Raw genomic sequence first — 4,675 nt, 5'->3', positions numbered from 1 at the left:
GTAATTCCTGTATGGTCTTGACTTTGTGGCTGTAACTGCTTCATCGACTTGTCATATATTACTGTATGCTACTTGCCTTCCATCACACACGATATACTGTGCCGCGAGGAGCCACAGTGACGTGTGTGTGGTACTTTGATCTTCTATTGCTGTAATTTCATAAATCAGTTCCAGTATTTTGTTTCATACATTCATGTTTAATTGAAGCCTCGTGTTTTCACGTATATCTGCGGATATGTTTTTATGTCTGCTTGCTTCACCCAACTGCTGTGACCATTGTTCCACATACGTTTGCCATTCATCCACCATTAGAGTTTCTTAATCGCCTAATTTTGGTTGGAATACCTTTTTATTATCGTTTGGGTTAATTTTTAATGCTTTTTTTTCTTCGCCCGTCCTTCTCGTTGACTATTTATATTGCGAGCTTCTGCTGTATATTAGTGCAGCATTTTGTCTTCCTCAGTGCTCCAGAACCAAGGCCTCGGCTGTTCCTGGGCACTCTAATGAACATTGATTGATTGATTATTATTGTTATTCTTCTTATTATTATTATTATTAATATTATTATTATTATTATTATTATTATTATTATTATTATTATTATTATTATTATTATTATTCTCAGCCGTCTCAGAAACCGGCTGAATTCTGGAGGTATGTACGCGGCCGTTCTAAGGCGTCTAAAGAACACGTTAGCCTGCTTAATTCCGATGGTGAAGAGGTTGAGGATGTTGCCACCAGTTTTGCTCAGTACTTTCATTCTGTCTTTCAACTGCCAGATGGCAACGACGAACGCCTATCGTTTAATAACTCTAATTTTAACACACTTAGGTTCGATGAAAAAATTGTCAATGATAGCCTTCAACGGATGAAGCCATCATTTTCCTGTGGTGCAGATGGAATTCCAGCAGCCCTCATGAAGGCTTACGGGAACATTTTTGTGCCTGTCTTAACTTCCATTTATAATAACTGCTTACTTTTAGGTAAATTTCCTCGTGCATGGAAGATCGCTCGAATTTTTCCAATATTTAAGTCTGGTGATAAGTCAGCCGTTTCTAACTATCGCCCGATCTCACTCCTTTGTGTCGCCTCAAAACTCTTTGAGTCAGCTCTGCACAAAGTTCTTGCTGCCTGCGTCAAGAATGTTGTGCTACCAAATCAGCACGGCTTTTTCTCGGGTCGATCGACGGTCACAAATCTTGCAAGCTTTATGACACAGGCTTCGGCTGCAGTTTGTGAAAACGGCCAGTTGGACGTTATTTATTTTGACCTCAGTAAGGTGTTTGATGTGGTGAAGCATCAGTTATTAATTAACAAGCTTGCTAAGTCCGGTGTAGACGCAAGCCTTGTTGCCTTGTTGTCCAACTATCTCCTTGACCGGTCCTTTTATGTAGATGTTAACTACAAAAAGTCTAGTGTTTACCCTGCAACAAGTGGTGTACCCCAGGGTTCCGTGCTGGGTCCATTATTGTTTTCTGTCTTTATCAATGATATGTCAACAGTGTTAACAAACTCTTCTTTTCTTCTCTATGCTGATGATGTCAAACTATTTAGGCACATTAGCGGTGTTCAGGAATGCTGTGCCTTGCAGAGGGATGTGTCGGAATTATCGGTCTGGTGCAGGAAAAACTGCCTAATTTTAAACCCCACTAAAACAAAGGTTGTCACCTACAGCCGGAAAACCCACCGTCTGTTGTTTTCCTACAGTATTGAGGGAGCTCCTCTGCAAAGGGTTGAGGAGATTAGGGACCTAGGGGTGCTTTTCGACAGTACCCTCTCTTTTTCTCCTCATATTAGGCTCATCACCCGGCGAGCACTCCGAAGCCTTGGAAATGTGTGTCGGATTACAAAGGAATTCTCTTCTCCAGATCCATTTCTAATGTTATACAATGCAATATGTATACCACAGTTAGAATATGCTTCAGTTGCCTGGAACGGCATCTCCAAATCTAGTAGTGAATTAATAGAACGTGTGCAGAAGAAGTTTTTATCCATATTTAAGCACCGTCATCACAATCACAGTTTTCATCCTGATTCTGACTTATCCATAGTCCCTTCCATCCCTTCCTTGAACTGCAGACGTATGCGTGCAGACCTTACATTTCTTCACAAAATTGTTCATGGTGACCTTTCTTGCGCAGACCTGCTTAACTGTTTAGAGTTTAGTGTACCACAAAAGCCCACCAGGTCGCATCGCCCGTTCTTGACCGCTGCGCGCAACTCCAATCATTCTCCTGTGCGCAGAATACAGAATTGTTACAACCGCTTCTTTGAATGCCTTGACATCTTTCAGAAATCCTTTACAGTTTACCGTACAACGCTGTTGAATACAGTATGTTAAACACCTATGATATGTCTGTCGTTCTTTTTTTTCTGTAATTTGATTTCTCTGCGGTTGTGTCTATCCAACTGATAGTTGCCTATTTTTGAAACTGTTTACTGTCATTTGTTCGTTTTTTCATTTGTCTCTACACTCTTGCCGTTGTTTTTGTTGTATTACTGTCAAACTTTGTTGCTCTGCCTGTCGTGTGGCCTTTACGACGGGCAGAGCAACATAGGCATCTTCTTTTTTTATTTTTTTACCTGTACCCACGCTCCGCCTGTGCTTTATTTCTGTCATTTTCACTACTTCAATTTGTGTGTGTCTTGTCGCTTGTTTGTTTCTTGCTATATGTTTCTTGTATTTTGTTTTCATGTAACTACCCGTGCGCCAGCACTCAGGCCTCTGGCTGTTCCTGGGCACGTAAATAAACATGATTGATTGATTGATTAAACATGATTGATTGATCACCATCTTGTGCCAAGATGGCATCCAGCACAGATGTCTGCGTGCTGTGCTCCGCTGTTTTTTACGGCAGACAGGAGTATTTTCGATGCACATCGTGCAAAAAACGTGCGCACTCCAAATGTATTCAGCTGCCCGACATGGAGCTGCAAGCTGTGAAGACTGGTGAGAGGACCTTCCAGTGTAATCTGTGCCTGTGTTCGGCGTCGGAGGTGGTGAGTAGGCCTAGTGACGATTCCGTAAACGAGAGCCTGCCGGCCACGCAGCCACCCGATCCTCAGAACAGCGCTCCTCGACCAGGCGACCTTGGAGGGGACGCGACCGACATCCGCGAAATGCTGCTCCACGCTCTCGAGAGCCTTTCATTCCTGACGGACGAGGTGGCAAAGCTACGAGAGGCCAACGACCGCTTGAGCAGGGAGAACGCGCGTGCTTTCGCCCAGCAGTCAGGCATAATTGCTTCTCTGCGGGCGGAGGTTCGCAGCCTTCGAGGGGAGCGGCTCCCGCGGTTACCGCGGGCCGGTCCCTTGCCTCCCGAGCTGCCTGCCCCCCCCCCCCCCCCCCCCCCCTTCGACACCTGAGCTCAACGTGACGATGGCGACCCCTTCCACGCAGGGAGTGGACCTTTCATCCTTTGCCACTGTTGTGGCGAAGATAAACGCAGCGTCTACGCTTTCAGCGAACGAGCAGCTGACCCCAGCCCCTTCCGAGGCTTGCCTTTTGTTAAATGATGCATCCGGCAAGCCACCTTCCAACGACTCGGCCCAGTCAAACAAACGCAGAGGGAGTGCAGTGTGTGTGGGTGCTTCAGATGCGTGTAGCATCTCCGTCGTTCGTTCATCTAAGCGCCCGAGACACATCTTCGTGTCTAAACTGTCACCGTGCACCACTTCAGCCCAACTGACGGAGCATCTTTCGACGGTACATGTCATACCTCTGGCTTGTCAGCGGCTGAAGACTAAGTACAGTTCATATTCTTCCTTCTGCGTTACGGTCGATGAGGACTCCTTCGAGCGTTTGAGCGATCCTTTGTTCTGGCCGAAGGGCTGCCTTTTCAAACCTTTCCGCGGAAAGCTGCATGCCGAAATGTTCTGTTCCACTGATGTCCCACACGATGAAAAAAACTAACAATTGGGTGGACATTTACTATCAAAATGCGCGCGGCCTTCGCACTAAAGCGTCCGAATTTTTTGCTAATGTACTTTCCTCAAATTTTCCAATTATTGTAATTTCTGAATCCTGGCTCTGTAGCGACATTAGCTCAAATGATTATTTCCCTCCAAATTACCAAGTTTTCCGCAAAGATAGGAATTTTACTGGGGCTAAACAAAAGGGAGGGGGCGTATTAGTTGCGGTCAATTGTGGTCTTCAGTGTAAGAGGCGTCAAGACCTTGAGGGCGACAATGAGTGTGTCTGGCTGGACATCCGACTGACTGGGGGCGAGAGGCTCTTAATAGGGGCGTTTTATATTCCCCCCGATGTTCCTATTTCTTCGTTCAATGAGCTACTTACTTCTGTAGAAGAAGTTTGCGCTTCACACCAAAATCACCATTTTATCATTCTGGGGGATTTCAATGCACCTGGTGTACAATGGGACAGTCAAACTAACCAGCATTAGAATTATTACGTACAGCAAAAATCTCGCAATGTTTTAGACTTCCTAAATTTCACATCCATGGCACAACTGAATAACATCAAAAACTGCTCCGAAAATATCTTAGACCTCTGCTTCTCAAACATTCAGAACGCGCGAGTATCAATGGTGGATATTTCTCTTGTCAAACCCGACAAGCTTCATCCTGCATTTTCAGTTTCGGCTCCCGTTTCGATTCGGCATTGTGGTACCTCACTAAAGTATAATGAACTCTCTTCCTTCTGTTATGCACGTGG

The sequence above is a fragment of the Haemaphysalis longicornis genome, unplaced genomic scaffold, assembly GCF_048455015.1.
Source record: "Haemaphysalis longicornis isolate Haplotype H1 unplaced genomic scaffold, Haemaphysalis longicornis Haplotype H1 scaffold_1, whole genome shotgun sequence".
Lineage (NCBI taxonomy): Eukaryota > Metazoa > Arthropoda > Arachnida > Ixodida > Ixodidae > Haemaphysalis > Haemaphysalis longicornis.
This window is presented reverse-complemented; position numbering follows the sequence as displayed.